This window comes from Crocodylus siamensis, chromosome 1 (genome assembly GCF_052110815.1).
Source record: "Crocodylus siamensis isolate JL-2025a chromosome 1, ASM5211081v1, whole genome shotgun sequence".
Taxonomy (NCBI): Eukaryota; Metazoa; Chordata; order Crocodylia; family Crocodylidae; genus Crocodylus; species Crocodylus siamensis.
This window is the reverse complement of record NC_143395.1, coordinates 99,005,717-99,023,025: the sequence shown is the minus strand read 5'-3', so window position 1 is coordinate 99,023,025 and position 17,309 is coordinate 99,005,717.

Genomic DNA, 17,309 nt, shown 5'->3' with positions numbered 1-17,309 from the left:
ATTTTTGATTTAGTATGGATTTTTCAATATTCATCATAAGTACCTATTCTGGTCAGACAGGACCCTATTATTCTATAAATCTGAAAAGGGTGTGTGTCTGTGTTGCAAATAAGTTAGATATCTTTCCAATTCAAAAAGGCAGTGTCCCTAAAGAAAATGTACCTGGTAGTGAAAATATCTTTGCTTTAGCAAAATTTGCCAGTGAAATCTCAGATTTTTTCAATTATTTTGAATAATGTTTTGATTGGTAGAATTTAGACATTGTTACTAGGACATACCGCTCTTTACAAAAAATTTAAATATTTCACTGTACGCAATACTTCTTCTCTGACTTTTCCTGATGCAGATATTTCTCCAGTTCCATAGGAGTGCCAGATGTTTTTCCATTGAAAGAACAAAATAAAGAAGCAAAATGATTTTAAAGAACAACTGGAAAGAGGAACTCCTATAAAGACATGAAAAAATGTTTGTTTTTCCTTCCTAACCTCTGCTTCTCTATTCATATGCTAGGACAGTAGACCCCCTCTTGTAAAAGATCAACGTAAGTGTGGTTTTCTTTGAGAAAAATATCTGGTAAAGAAATTCATTACACTTTCAACCTTCTCAAACCAAAACAATACTTTAAATTATAAGTAATGACTTTGACCATATTCTTCTAAAAACTGTGAAAGAAACAACAGTATTAGTTTCATAATTCCAATCACTCTGTTAGAGCTATACTCAGTCAAGACATCTCTGCAGTAAAAAAAGCAAATATTTGTCCGTTAAGGTCCAAAGGCAGTTGATGATATACTTCTTTCTTAAAGGTGATGGTACCACTCTGCTATCTTCATTACATGGTGGAGATAAGGGTGGGAGGAAACAGCTTCCTGAACAAACTGAATTATAGGTTTTTTCCACCCCTTTCAATCCATACATGGCCAAATATGAGGGACTTCCAGGTCAGTTGTTTTACAGCTAGAACATATCACAAAAAGCCAAGACAAGAGATGAAAATCTCTGAGGGAAGAGGAGGATAATGACACTAAAACAACAACAAAAACAAAATCCTATTCTAGATAATTTATGGTACCTCCTTTTCTAGAGCACCTCTCCTTTCTCAAGCATGGCTGATAACTGACAATGGGCAATTTGGTCTAATACAAGCCAGATGCTAGCATTTTTAAATGGATAGATAGATAGATAGATATCTGCATCTCTCTATATATATATGTATAGAGAGAGAAATATATCTATATCTATATATTTCCATTAAAAAAGCTCATTACAATTTTTATTTAGATTCTGTAATTATTCTGTGATGAATACTCAAACATAGTGCAAGAAAGTGCTTAATCCTCAGGGGACAGGAACGCAGCTGCAGGTAGGTTGCAGTTAATGGTCTGCCTGGTGGGAAGGCTGAGAGAAAGCTGTAACTGATGATTAGTAAATGAGGGTGGAGCTACAGAGAGGGCTAAGAGCTCCAGAAGCAGAATAAAAGGAGAGGAAAAGAGTAGGATGTAGTGTGGAGGGAAAAGCACAGAATCTGTCTACATTGTTTAAGTTTTAAAGAAAAGTGTTAGGGTTGGGTTTTGTTTGTTTCTCTTTTTATTTGTTTCTTTGTCTGTTTTGTTCTTTGTGTGGGCAAGGTTGCCCCATTTAAAATAAACTGGCTGAAAACTGTGAACCTAGAACTGACTAGCCTTATTAAAGAAGCTGAGTGATTCACTTACACATGGTTATCGGGCAGAGAAATCCTAATATGCACAAAAATGCTTCATTTATTTATTCACAGCTCCAGCAAAAACCTGTGCTGAAGATTGCAAATGATACCCTACTTATAGTTGAAGACAAACCAGGCTGCCACAAGCTATAAGTGCCACTCTGTCTCTTCCCCTCCCCCCCTCCCCCCCATCTACAAACCACATTTTTAGCAGCATTGTGTTTAGTGTCCCATGGTGAATAAAATTAGTTTACTAAACTGCTCTTTTCACTGAATGAATTGGGATAACTCAATGATTGGTTTAGTTAAGGATGGCAGTTTATTTAGCTAAAACTAACTACACTGTAACTGTACTGTGCACTGTAACTTTTAATACAGGTAGGCTACTGTGAATCTTAAATCTTTTTAAAATATCCATGTAAAATAAGAATAGTTCTTAGTGTTCCTTTGTGTAAAGGTGTTGTTGTTGTGACTTGTGAAGAAATATTTTACACACAAAGCTCACAATCCAATAGGTTGCATACCAGGCATGCCTGAAAAACAGCCCTAACTTACTTTGGGATTTTTATTTAAAAGGTGTTTGCATAAATCCATGCACAAAATTAAGACATACAGAGCTTAACTAGTGTGAATATGATAGTGTAAACAAATAAAGCAGTGTAGACTGACTTGCACACCATCATGTAATTACAGCAACTCAAAACTGAGGCCAAAATAGTAAAAGCTTCTTGTATAACCCACACAGGTTCTCCTCCACACCATCAATATGCACTTAAAGTTCCATAACTTGGAGGGAGAGAGAGTGATTGTTGAATAAGTATGAGGTGCAAGAAACTGTATGCGGGCTGGTGATGAGGAGAACTTGCGTGGGGAGAGATAAATGGATAGATAAAAAAATGTAGCTGTAATGCTATAATATGACTTGTCTTTCATGACTTACTTTCAATTTGACAAATAATGGTACAAGAACACCTATATGCAAAAGTCCTTGTGGCATTATTTGTCAAATTGAAAGTATTACATTGCTATCAAAATCTATATTGGTAGATGGGCTGCTTACAGATATTTCATAGACATTAGAGCTGGAAGGGACCTTGGAAGATCGAATCCAGGACCCTACCCCAGGGTCAGCAAGTCTGCAGGGGTCATAGGAACCCAGCAAGATAAACATCCAATTTTCTTTTGAAGGCTTTCAAAGTAGATGCTTGAGCCACCTCTGGTGGCAGTCTATTCCAGACCTTAGGGGCTCAGACAGTAAAGAAGTTCTTCCTTATGTCCAGCCTGAATGGTCAAGAGGGAGTTTGTAACCATTTGACCTTGTCATCCTCTGGGGTGCTCTGGTGAACAGATGTTCCCCCGGATCCTGGTGAGCACCTTTGATAAACTTATAGGCGGCCCCCAGATTACGCCTTAGCCTGCGCTTTTCCAGGCTGGAGTCCCATGGCTCTCAGCCTGTCATTGTAAGGTCTGTTTTCCTGACCTCTGATCATGCATGTGGCTCTCCTCTAGACTCTCTCAAGCTTCTCCATGTCCTTTTTGAATTGTGGAGCCCAAAACTGGATGCAGTACTCCAGTTGTGGCCTCGCCAGGGCTGAGTGCAGTGGGAGCCTGATGTCCTGGGATTGGCTTGCATCCATAGATGCTTCTCAAACAAGCGTTTTACTGCAGCTAGTAAAGTGAGCATTACATTGAGGGCTCATGTTCATCTTGTGGTCAGTCATGACTCCCAAGTCCTCTTCATCCATAGTGCTAGCCAGTATAGCATGGCCAAGCCTATAAGCATGCTGCAGGTTTTTCTTCCCAAGGTGGAAAACCTTGCATTTTTCAGTGTTAAACACCATTAGATTCTCATCTGCCCACTTCCTGAGCCTGTTAAGGTCAGCCTGGATCACCCTCCTGTCCTCAGGTGTGGATGCTTACCCCCCGGAGTTTGGTGTCATCGGTGAACTTGGCCAGTCCATTTCTGATACCAATGTCCATATCATTTATGAAAATGTTGAATACGGTTGGCCCTAGGACAGAGCCTTGAAGGACCCCACTGGTCACAGTGTACCACAATGACTGACTTCCATCAACCACCACCCTCTGGGTCCGACCATGGAGCCAATTCCCCAGCCAGTGGATCGTGATGAAGCTGAGGCTGCACTTGACCAGTTTTGGTAGGAGGTGATCACGGGATACCAGATCAAAGGCTTTTTTCAAGTCAAGATATATGACATCAGTCTCTTCTCCCTTGTCCAGGTGATAGGTCACCTGGTCGGAAAAGGAAATAAGGTTGGTCAAGCAAGTCCTACCTGCAACAAGCCCATGCTGGCTATCCCTCAGGATGCTGTCATTGGCCAGTCTCTTAAGAACAGTCGCTCTGATAATCTCTTCTAAGACCTTCCCCAGGATAGAGATCAGGCTGATGGGCCTGTAGTTTGCCAGATCTTCTTTCCTCATTTTCTTAAAGATAGGCACCACCTTAGCCTTCTTCCAGTCTTCAGGCACTTTACTAGAGCACCAGGAGTTTTTGAAGTTCCATGCCAGGGGCTGAGCAATGGTTCTTGCCAGCTCCTTGAGTACCCTGAGGTGTAAACTTTCAGGGCCAGCTGACTTGAAGGTGTCCAGCCTCTCAAGGTGTTCCTTCACAAGGTCAACTTTGATGGGTAAGGGATCACCCTCACCCAGGTGTTCCCATCCTGTAATGGGCAGGGCCAACACTTGGGACTGGTGAAAAACTGATGCAAAGTAGCCATTTAGCAAGTTGGCTTTTTCCTCGGCATCAGTTGTCAATTGTCCCATCGGGTTTAGCAGGAGTCCAGTGTTGCCCTTGCTTCTTCTTCTGCTCCCCACATAGCTAAAAAAGGACTTTTTCTTGTCCTTGATACTTGTAGCTAGTTGGAGTTCAGTTACAGCCTTGGCTTTTCTTGTTCGCTCCATGACCAGTGCAGAATATTCCTCTTTGGAGGTGGATCCCGTCCTCCATTATGTAAACAAAAAAACAAACAAATGGTGCTTAAAACTGTGCATCCCTGAATTAAGCCCAGTGCATGTCCAGAAGAGGCATTGCAATAGTTGGGCCTGGCTTCCCCAATGTCTCTATAGATCTAGCACTTTACTAAGGCTTTTTTAATCTAATAAAAGACTGAATCAGCTATTAGATAAAAGCACTAAGAAGCCCTGCAGAAGCACCCAATCTAAATTGATGCTGTGGAGTCAGGCTGAATTAATGTGGTGCTGCTTCTGGTAAAGCCATTTTGGTTTTTGGTTTTGTTAACACCTGTAACCTAGCTAGCTAACTAGATATTCAAATGGTCTTGTGGCATTATTTGTCAAGTTGAAAGCAATAGACATAAAAGACAGATCATATTATAATATCACAGCCCAATTTTTCAGATGAAAATGCAGAAAAGAATGGATAAATCAGACAAGCTCAGATAAACCATTCCAACATTTGGAATTCATCCAAATTGTGGTGTTCATAGAACTACACCTCACTTTAGAGCCTTCAAAATTTCCAGCTGATGTTATCAGTGAAAATCAGGTGAAGCTATTATAAACCGAGGCTCACAAACATAACCTTTGAGGCAACAACCTGATTCTTCAGTCAGTAAAGAACTTACATTATGTGAAAAATCAATACAAATAGATCCTTCATTTAAGTGGCTAAAATCTTTTTGAAGCATGGGATCAAGAAAGAATGCAGATGACATTAGCTGAACAAAAAGATCAACTGGGAAATAAATCCTATTCTGAGTTCTTATACTCTGTACCAAATGAAATTTATGTGAAACATGTCTGATGTAGAACACAGAATAGTGTATAAACATATAACTAAACTATCCTCATAAAGAAGGCAAGCAAAGACCAAAATGTCATAAAAGGCAAGTGGTTTAAAAAGTGTGATGCTAATTTGTCAGGCTGTTGATGGGAAGGGGGTATTTAGATTTTCCATGGTATGACCATCAAGAACTTTGCAAAGTAAAGTAATAGTCCATAAATTGTATGATCTCTACATATGTACAGCTAAATTTGCATTTAATCAGAGTAGCTACTTTAATAGGTTCTTTCCCTTAGAACACCAAAATTATCTGAAATACTGATTCCTTATATGCACTAGATACTGTTTTAGAGAATTCATAAATAATATTGTATGTAATAACTTTACAGTGTTAATTTATTAGCAAATTGTGCAAGAGTTCTTTTATAATCAGACAGCCTAACTAAAAGCAACTGTTTAATTATTAGGGGTGTGTGAAACAGGCCATATTCTATTTGGATTCAGCCTGAACTGGGGACAGTGATTCAATTCGTTCATTCGGATCACTGTCCCCAATTCGATTAGGCCAATTACAAATCTGAAGATTTATGCTGATTCAGAGAATCAGTGATTTGACCATAGACACAGCTTTAAATGTTTTTTCTACATATTCCAAGGTACCAGTCATGGCTCATGAATGCAGCAATGGTGGGGCGGATGGCGCGTCCCACGGGAGGAGGGGGGGGTGACACCATGTGCTCAGTGATGAACCTGGAAGTGGACTGAAAGTACTTCCAGTCCACTTCAGGCTGTTCTGGGGGCACACTGAGGGGCTCATCCATGTCCCGCTGTCTTGATCAGCCACAGCAGGACCCTGGGTGCCCCCTCAAACCCAGGAGGGTAAGCCTTGGCAGTACGGTGCGGGGGAGGCCTGCACGCTCCTTGGTGGAACCAGAAGTGGACTGAAAGTGCTTCTGGTTCACTTCTGGGTTTGCTACCGAGCTTGTGCGGAAGTCCCCCCACACTACTGTAGGGTGCTCCATCTGCCCCAGCATTGCAGCATTCACAAGCTGCTTGGTACCTAGAGGTATATAGAAAAAACATTTAAAGCTGTGTCTATGTCCAAATCTCTGAATCACTCTGAATTGATTTGGAAGGTTCTGATTTGATTCAGAGAGATTAAAGGCTCCCCTGATTCAATTTGAATTTGGAGATTCGGCCACTGAATCAGGATGAATCTCTGCCAAATTGAATCGGGCTGAAGCTTCACACATAGCTCTATTAATTATGCCACCCTTAGTCACTTCTCTTTTATTTGTTGGGTAAGCAAACTCAATTATGAAATAAAGTATTAAAAAAAGACTACCAAATACGATAGCAAAGGTTTTGTTAGAAACAGGAATATAATCTGAGAGAAATTGCAGCTAAATATATTGGCTAGACATTTTGGAGATTTCTATAAATGGCAGTCAGGTCAAACCTAGGTTGATATTAATACATTAATCGATGTACACAGATTGTTGAGCTTTTGAAACTCATGTCATACTGACTACACAATCTTTGAAGAGATGGTACTGTAGCAGGCCAAATAAAAATGGCATATCCTTGGAGCTAGTAAATAAAAATTGCCCTTGCCTCTGAAGTATATTCGATTTTGTCTAAGGATAGCCAAACAAATTCCTGGACTTATTATTTAATGTAGACATTTAAGAGATAACTGCTATGTAACCATTATTTAGAGAAATGCTTTGTATGTTTACTTCCTTGATTCTTCCAGAAAATAGATAAAGGGTAAGGAAGATGGACATTCTAGTTAGCAGCCAGTATCATGTGTAGTACCCCAGGGGTTAGTCTTGGGGTCAGTTTTGTTCAATATCTTTATCAGTGTCCTTGAAGTTGGGATGAAGTATACATCCTCAGCAAGTTTAGAGATAACCCCAAACTGGGGGGAATAGTAGATACACTGGAGGGTAGAGCTAGGATTCAGCTTGACCTAGACAAATTGGAGGATTGGACCAAAACTCATGAGGTTCAATGAGGGCAAATGCAAAGTCCTACATGTAGGACAGAACTATCTTATGCACTGGTACAGGGTGGGGACGAACTGGTTGAGCAGGAGCTCTGCATAAAAAGGTACCAGTGGACAATAAGCTGACTATGAGCCAACAGTGTGCCCTTGTTGTAAAGAAAGCTAACAGCATACCAGGATGCATTAGTAGGAGCGTTGCCAGAAAATCATGGGAAGTGATTTTTTCCCCCTCTATTCAGCACTGGTGAGGCCACATCTGGAGTGCTATGTCTAGTTGGCCTCCCACCACAGAAAGGATATGGACAAATTGGAGAGTTCAGTGGAGGGCAATGAACATGGTTAGGGGCATGGGACTTCTGAGGAGAGGCTGAGGGAACTGGGCTTGCTTAGTCTGCAGAAGAGAAGACCAAGCAGGGATTTAATACCAGCCTTCAGCTACCTGAAGAGTGGTTTCAAAGAGGATGGAGCTAGACTGTTCTCAGTGGTGGCAGATAACAGAACAAGAAGCAATGATCTCAAGTTGCAACAAGGGAAGTTTAGGTTAGATATTAGGAAGAACTTTCTCACTAGGAGGACAGTAAAGCACTAGAACAGGCTATGCAGAGAGGTTCTGGAATCTCCATCCTTGAAGATTTTTAAGACCTGCTAGACAAAGCCTTGGCCATCCTTGGGATGATTCTGCTTTGAGCAGGCAGTTGGACTAGATGAACTCCTGTGGTCCCTTCCAGCCCTAACTTTCTATGGTTCTATGACATTTGTGGTAACTTCAAAAAGGACTGGGAGCTACTGCTTTGGATTTTACTCTTGTGTCTGCCTGAGTCTGTAGTAATACAAATGAGCTAAATCATCTCAACTTTGCTCCTGGATGAATTTTGGAAAAGTTTTGTTTCACTTGCATTGCTACTGTTATGTACACATAACAGCTGCTGCACATACCCAAGCAGCAGCTGCCCTTTCCCTTTAGAAATTGCTACAAATGCACGTTCGTCTATACCATGAGTACTGGCTACTTTTGATATGCTAGCAGTGTACTGTTTTTATAGAAAACTGTTTTCTAACAGATTTTGACACAAACTATGACCACATGTGATCTCCCACGAGACCTATTCTTTTCCACCAACACTTCTGTCCTGAAGCCTACTCCAATATCTCCTTAAATCAAGGAAAGGAATTCTATAGTAACCTTATTTTCTTCCAAAAAGTATCTTTTTTTTAGAAGGAACCATGAAATAAGGCAGTGCTTTGGGAAAATTCTATTTAAAGGCAGTCAGGCTTAGCTATAAACTCCATTAAAGCAACATTCCTTAATACAACTTTCTATTCCTTAACACAACTTTTCAACTTTCATTCCTTAGTGCATTAAAAAGATATAAAATTTAGGCAAAATAATTCACACAAACTTTTTCCATTGCCTAGCTTGTGCAGCACGTACTTGAAAAACCCAAACTATTCCAAATCCTTATTATCCCCTTTGAAGACTTCTTTCCATTGCACAAATCAGATTAACAGGAACCTTGTAGAATGTTTGTAAGGGTGAGGTTACATGTTACAATTCAACCCTATTAAGGGCACTTAAAATATGATCGTCCACATGTTATAGTTCTTTAACAAGTACTAAGTACATCTTAACATTAGACACTTTGGGCAAGGTTTGTCTCTGAATCTACCTAGCTCAAGTTACCTTAATTTCTATGCTCCACTGAGATATAACAACCAATTTGCAATGGGAGGTACTGCTCCGAGTGTGGATTGGCTATCATCCAGAATTCTATGGCCTTGGACTGACAGCTGGGGACAGCTAGGCAGCAAGTGAGTGGAGAGGGGGTGATGGAGGGGAGAAAGGGGAAGGGAGGGCAGAGTGGAGCCAGGCATGGGAAAGGGAGAGCAGAAGGAAAGGAGAAAAAGAGAAAATAGGGTAGAGGAAGGGGTGATGCAAATGGAGGGGAGAAACAGGTATGGGATCAGGGCAGGGAGTACTTGAGCATCCATGGGAGTGGGGCAGGTGGGCTGGAAACTCCCTGAGTTCCCAGACTGAGCCCGCACTGCTCCCACTGGGATGAAGAACTTGCTTGCCAGCCCTCTAGCAGCAAGTCAGAGCTGTGCATGTTAGAGAGGGTATTAATCCTTAACATGCAACTGCTCACAGAAGGTGCATCTATGCATACAATTAATGTGCAAATAAACTTCAGAGCTTATTGCTCCAGAGTTTTTTCTCTTAGCACACCATTTGTATGTGTGCCTGGGGGCAAAAAAACTCTGGAGCATATTACTCTATAGTTTATTCATGTGCAGCATATGGAGCCTGATCAGAGCATCTTGGGACTGCTCTGACCAGGCTCTACATGCTGCAGAGGGGCTTGCTGAGGCACAAGAGTGCTTCAGCATGAAGGCTGCCTGTTGGCTAGCCTTACACTGAAGCACTCTTGTAGCATAAACTGAACTAAGGTATCTGATGTTAACATAGAGTGTAACAATAGTGAAAAGTAGTCATGTTAGTCTTGAGCATCTTGAAAACTCCATTTTGTATCTTTCTGCTTGACATAAGTGAATGAATTCTGCACAGCCTTTATGTATAAGTGTGTGTAAAACGGTGAATGGTGAGAGAATGGCATAGAGATGGGAGAAGAAGGTTTGACTGTTTATGTAAGCAACAAGGTACCTAATGTAAGTTACCAGTCAGTAAACTAATTAATGAATGCCCTTTAGGCCTCAGGCACAAAGAAGTTAATGTGGAGAACAAATGCACCCATCCTGCCAGACAGGCAGCAAGAACACGCCAAGTCTGAGATAAGCTGAAGACAGAAGAAGAACAACCACAAAAAACAGAAGCTGGGTATGGAAAAACCCCAAAGCACTGAAACAAAGGATGCCAATCCCTATAAAAGAACACTGAAAATGCCAAACTGGGTGAGTCTCTTTCTCTACCCTTGTTCCATCAGAGCACAGATGCATCTGTTCACCCCGCTCCAGCTGTTATCTTGAAATCTGCTATCTTCAAATCATCATCATCCACTCAGTAAGCCTGGGTTGGCCACCCTGGGTTGATATTGAGCAACTATTGCTGGTAACTATATCTGGTGTATATGTGGATGGAATGGTTTTGTGTATGTGTCTGCCTGTGTATAATGATGTGTATGATGATTTTTGTGTGTTTGTATGAGTGATGTGTCCAAACCTCTAGGTCTAACTCATATAATCAATAAACACAGCACCTTGCCTTATTCCCCTTTATAAAGTCTTGCTTGTGATTTGAGCAGTTGGCTATTTGAGTAACACTCTGTGCCCCAGCCAGCCAGGGCTTTGTCTATACATGTGCCTCTGTACACATGCACCACTGTGAGAAACTCCACAGCTAGGTAGTAATCGTACTTTACCAGTACTGCTCTACTGAAGAGTTTATTAGCTTTATGCACCCTAATAGGGACACGTGTGTAATAGCGAAGATATTTACTTCAGAGTTGATTAGTTAACTGAGCAGTAAACATCTCATGTAGACAACACGCCTGGCGTGTACTAACTTTTAACATGGATTAACATTCCGTAGAGTTAGTATGGGCTAACTGTAACATGTAACTGCACCCTAAGACACATTTTGAAACAGTAGGGGATTTAATTTTTACTGCAGTTTACTCTTGGGCATGGTAAATTCTCTGACCCTTGGAGTCTCCCAAGTAAAAATAGAAGTCACATACTATTTTACTTCACCTAACTAAGTGGACCATAGGTTTTTGGCACTTATGCATGGTTTGTGATGTCCACCTTTGGTAGTATAGGATCACCTTGCACACCTACTTACCAAAAGTAAAAAAGGAGGACCAAGATCCCCCTCTCTAGCCTTCTTTTTGAAATCTGGTGCAGTGCACTTGCATTTAATATCTTTGGAAAAACAGTTTAAGGAAGCTTCTGTCCTTAAACAAGGGGAAGGGTCCAAGGCTAGTACACAAGACCTGCTCCTTTCTACAGCAGTAGGACTATCTCACTAAGACACTTACCCTCCAGCTTGTATTTTTACTTCTGCCTTAGTGGGCCAGCTTCAGGGGAAGAGGAAAGGAGAGACAAAAATCTGATTATTACTTAAACTGTGGGGTGGTGGTTAAAATACTTTGAATTTGCATTTGCTGCTTGCTAGCAAAATCTCTCTGTCCTAAAAGCCGTAGTTATGCAGCTACTGAAACTACACATTCCAGTGTATAGTCCACTTACGGCATGTGCAAATGAACCAGTGTAAGTGGTGTGGTCCAGCCTAAACCCTAATGATAGAGCAGTGTGCAAGCATTCAGGAGAAGAGGCACACAGGCAGCCTGCACTAGTGATGGCCCACAGACAGGGGCCCTTTGGCAAACATCCCAGACTGCTCCCCAAGCCTGCTGAAGTTTGCGGACCATAGTGAAGCATCCAGGCTGGTGCTGACTCTACATGATTTCCACAGGTGATTGTGTCCCTTACAGAGACCTCTCCTTCCTGCCCTGCCAGAAGAGACCCAGAGTGAGTCTCATCTTCTATTAATTGCAAGAGTGTTAGTTACTCTGCCCTCACTTCTCTCTCTCTCTCAATCCCAAGGACCCAGGAGCACTTATGCATCCTTCTTGTTACCCTACACAACTCTTGCCAGGGGCTGTGGGACATAATATGTGCTGTTCTACAGATGATCCGGGAGATGCTTGGGCTCACACATCCTTCTTCTCTAGGATCCAGGAATCTGGTGTCTCACATGGGGCCATTTACTGGACCCTACAGTCACCAGGTGTCTTGGAATCGTCTGACTACTGCCACCTGGCTATTGAAGCTGAGGCCTTTGTGCATACCATTGACTCCAGAATGTCGTGACATGTCCAGACTGTTGAGTTGTAGTTCAAAGCCCACAAAACCAGCAGTGACTGGTAGGAATGGATCATTCTGCACACCTGGAATGACAAGCATAGATTTCATAGATTTCATAGATATTAGGGCTGGAAGGGACCTTGGGAGATCATCCAGTCCAGCCCCCTGCCCAAAGGGCAGGAAGTCAGCTGGGGTCATAGGATCCCAGCAAGATAAGCATCCAATTTACTCTTGAAGGTGTTCAATGTAGGCGCTTGAACCACCTCCGCTGGCAGACTGTTCCAGACCTTGGGGGCTCGGACAGTAAAGAAATTCTTCCTTATGTCCAGCCTGAAACGGTCTTGCAGGAGTTTGTGACTGTTCGACCTCGTCATCCCATGGGGCGCTCTGGTGAACAGATGTTCCCCCAGATCCTGGTGGTCACCCCGATAAACTTGTAGGTGGCCGTCAGATGACCCCTGAGCCTGCGCTTTTCCAGGCTAAAGAGTCCCATGGCTCTCAGCCTGTCATCGTAAGATCTGGTTTCCTGACCTCTGATCATGCACGTGGCTCTCCTCTGGACTCTCTCAAGCTTCTCCACATCCCCCTTGAATTGTGGAGCCCAAAACTGGACGCAGTACTCCAGCTGCGGCCTCACCAAGGCCGAGTACAAGGGGAGAATGACGTCCTGGGATTTGCTCGAGAAGCATCTATGGATGCAAGCCAGCATTTTGGTCACTTTACTAGCTGCAGCATCGCATTGGAGGCTCATGTTCATCTTGTGGTCAATGATGACCCCCAAGTCTTTTTCTTCTGTAGTGCTAACCAACGTAGCCTATAAGGGTGCTGCAGGTTTTTCCTCCCAAGGTGGAGAACCTTGCATTTTTCAGTGTTAAACACCATGAGGTTCTCGTCTGCCCATTTGCTGAGCTTGTCCAGGTCAGGCTGCATCACCCGCCTACCTTCTGGCGTGGATGCTTTGCCCCAAAGTTTGGTGTCATCGGCGAACTTGGCCAGTCCACTCCTGACTCCAATGTCCACATCGTTAATGAAGATGTTGAACAGGATGGGACAGAGCCTTGAGGGACCCCACTGGTCACAGGGCACCACGATGAGTGACTGCCATCAATCACAACCCTCTGGGTCCGACCACGAAGCCAATTTCCCAGCCAGCGGATCGTGGTGGAGCCAAAGCCACAACTGGGCAGTTTGGCCAAGAGGTGATCATGGGATACCAGATCAAAAGCTTTTTTGAAGTCAAGATATATGACATCAATCTCTTCTCCCTTGTCCAAGTGATAGGTCACCTGGTCATAGAAGGAAATGAGATTGGTCAAACAAGACCGACCCGCAACAAACCCATGCTGGCTGTCCCTTAGAATGTTACCCTGGGCCAGTCCATCAAGGATGGCCTCCTTAATAAACTTTTCTAAGATCTTCCCCAGGATAGAAGTCAGGCTAATGGGCCTGTAGTTAGCCGGATCCACTCTCCTCCCTTTCTTGAAGATCGGCACCACATTGGCCTTCTTCCAGTCTTCAGGCACTACACCGGAGCGCCAGGAGTTTTCAAAGATCTGTGCCAGGGACTGGGCTATGACGCTCACCGGCTCCTTGAGTACCCTGGGGTGCAGGTTGTCAGGGCCAGTTGACTTGAAGGTATCCAGCTTCTCAAGGTGTTCCTTCACAAGGTCAGCATTGATGGAGGGTAGGGGATCCCCATCACCCGGATCTCCCTGTCCCATAGCAGGCATGGGCATCCCGTGTGACTGATGAAAGACTGACGCAAAGTACCTATTTAATAGGTTGGCTTTTTCCTGGGCGTCAGTTGTCAGTTGCCCCATCTGGTTTAGCAGGGGTCCAACATTGCCCTTGCTTTTCCTCCGGCTCCCCACGTATCTGAAAAAGGACTTTTTGTTGTCCTTGATGCCTGAAGCTAGTTGGAGTTCAGTTGCAGCCTTGGCTTTCCTGGTTTGCTCCCTGCAGGACCGGACCAGCACAGAGTAATCCTCCTTGGAGGTGAATCCCGTCCTCCATCCTTTGTAGGCTTTCCTTTTCAGCCACAGTAGGTCCGCCAGGTCTCTGGAGAGCCAGGGGGGCTGCTGTGCCTTCTTGCTGCCTTTCCTCCCTGTTGGAATAGATTTAGCTTGTGCACTGAGGATCGCTTCCTTGAGAAGCAACCACTCTTCTTGAACTCCCAATTCCCTGTGGTCATGGTCCCTGAGGGCCTGACTGACTAGCCTCTTGAGCTTGTCAAAGTCGGCTTTTCTGAAGTCAAGGACTTCTGTGTTGCTGACTGACTTGCCAGCTTTACGGCGGATGGTGAAGGTGATCAGTTCGTGGTCGCTGTCACCCAACTTCCCATCAATCACTAGGTCGCCGATTAGGTCGTCCCCCGTAGCCAGTACCAGGTCAAGCAGCGCTTTGCCTCTCGTTGGCCCATAGACTTCTTGAGTCAGGTAGAGGTCATCCACGCACGAGAGGAAGCTTTGCGCCTGCTCAGATTTAGCTGAGTGATCTTCCCACAAGATGTCCGGGTAATTGAAGTCACCCATGACAACCAAGGTCCTGGAGCAAGCGGCCTCAGTCAGTTCCCGGGCGAACTCCTGGTCAAGCTTGGGACTTTGAGTGGGAGGTCTCTAGTAGACTCCCACCATTGTGTCTCCTGTGCCGAATTCCCCACGAATTTTTACCCAGAGGGTCTGTAGCTGTCCTTGCCGGTCGCCAACATCAGCTTGCAGGGACATGTAGCTTTCCTTCACATAGAGAGCTACACCCCCGCCCCTTTTGTCAACACGATCCCTCCTGTACAGGGTATAGCCCTCTATCCCCGTGGTCCAGTCATGGGTGGAGTCCCACCAGGTCTCCGTTATCCCAATGACATCATATTTCTTTGCACTGAGCAGGAGGACGAGCTCATCCTGCTTGTTGCCCAGGCTCCTGGCATTAGTGTACAGGCAGGCAAGTGTGCCCTTGGGGGCTCTTGCCTTGCCCTCAGATTGTGCCAGGGCTGGGGCAGGGGTGGGCTCCCTTAAGTGCCCCTTTAAATGCCTTGGTCCACTGGCTTTGCAAGGGCGGTTCAGCGGGCCAGCAGGGGCAGTAGTCCCCCCATCCCCCAGCGGGCTTAGTTTAAAGCCCGGTGGAGCAGGTCAGCCAGCCTGGCTGAGAAAATCCTCCTCCCCAGGGGAGAGAGGTGGAGGTCATCTCTTCCCAGCAGCTTGCTGCCTCTCTCTCCAAAGAGCGGGCTGTGGTCATGGAAGCCAAAGCCTTCCCAATAACACCAGCGCCGCAGTCTTTGGTTCACCGCATGGATCCTCCTCTCCCTCCTCAGCCCATAGCCCGAGACTGGGAGGATCGATGAAAACATCACCTGAGCTCCCAGACCCCTAAGCCCCGCTCCCAAATCCCTGTAGCGCCTCATGACCTGGCTGGGGGTGCTCCGAGCCGTGTCATTGGTGCCCACATGAATCAGGAGCATGGGGTAGTGGTCTGTAGGCCGGAGGAGCTGCGGGATCCTCTCCGCAATGTCTCAGTTGCGGGCCCCCGGGAAGCAGAAGACTTCCCGGGCTAAGGGGTCGGGGCGGCAGATTGCCCCCTCAGTGCCCCGCAGGATGGAGTCTCCCACAACAAACACCTTACGCTTTGTTTTGGGGAGAGCGGGGCCAGTAGCTGCGGTCGAGCCTGGGTTGCCTGTGGGAGCTGGCAACTGCGTGGGCTCTGCTGGGGCTGCAACAGGTGCGAACCTGTTGCTAAGCTCCGGCGGGGCAGGGGCCTTGGTGCGGTGGGCCTTGGGGCCCTTGACCACCTTGGTCCATGCCCCTGACTGGGCAGAGCGGGAGGTCCCAGAGTCCTCCTTAGTCGTGGAGGGAGACGGAGCTCTCCCCTGCGGCTCCCGGGGGAGAAGGGCCTGGCAGTAGGAGTCTATCTCCTGCTCGCAGTCCCTGATGGCACGCAGTCTCTGGACTGTGGCCTGGAGCTCCTCCAGCTGGCGCGCCAGAGACCCCAGCAGGGAGCAGACCCCACAAGGGGAGGGGGCCATGCTCCCGGGCCCCAGAGCCTGAAAAAGGGACAGGCAGCCCCCGCAGCCAAGAGCCAGGGGCTCCGTCTGCGTGGAGCCCAGAACCATGGGCTCCGTCTGGGCGGCCGTCTCTGAGGTGCCCAGTGGAGGGGCCGCAGAGCCCAAGGGGACCCTCGGGGTGCGGTGCGTGCCCATCCGTGTCATGCCTCTGGTAGGCTGGCTACGGCTGGGGCTGACTATTCTGGGGGGGTCGCAGGCAGGGTCTCGTGCCCTCCCACGCCCTCCCCTGCGCGAATTCCGCGCTAACTCAAGCGCCTGTTTACGCAGCCTGTTCGCGTGGCTCCGGTCGCGGGGCTCCCTGGGGGGCTGGGCCAAGTAGGGTCCTGGGTGGGGGCTTGACCCGGCCCGGCACCAGGCAGAGGCCTCCTCTGAGCAAGCGAGGAGTTAACCCCTTCCCACCATGAGCCTGCTTACCTGTGCTGGGGGTCAGCAGGGGGCTCGGCAGCTGCTGAGGGGGTGTCTGGGGGGCTTCGGGGGAGCAGTGGGCTTCACCTGCGCGTCTCTCACTGCTCCAGAGCCTACCTGAGTGTGGTTTTTTTTTTTTTTTTTTTTCATGGGCATCATTGCTCAGCTGATCCTGCCCACATTGAGCAGCAGGACCTTCAGAAAATTTATTATGGAAAAAACAACCCACAATATTCTTTCTATATATATATATAATTTTTTCCCCCTCAATGCCTGCCTTTCTGGAAAGCTTTAGGTTGTTGAAACTTTCATTAGACCCTCATAAGATGCACCACCTTTCATCTTGAGGAAGGAATGTTTTTTAAAGTAGAAAAGCTGTTCCTGCTGATTAAATTATTCATCAAGATCCCGAAATCTGCAAGAAGAAAAGGATAAAGACTTTTTAACGAAACATTAGCTCTCCAGTCTTCCATTCAATGACCTACCCTAAGGACAACAGACCAGACAATTCATGTTCAAGTTCCAAATTCTAATTTTCTTCCTTTTTTGTTGCCAA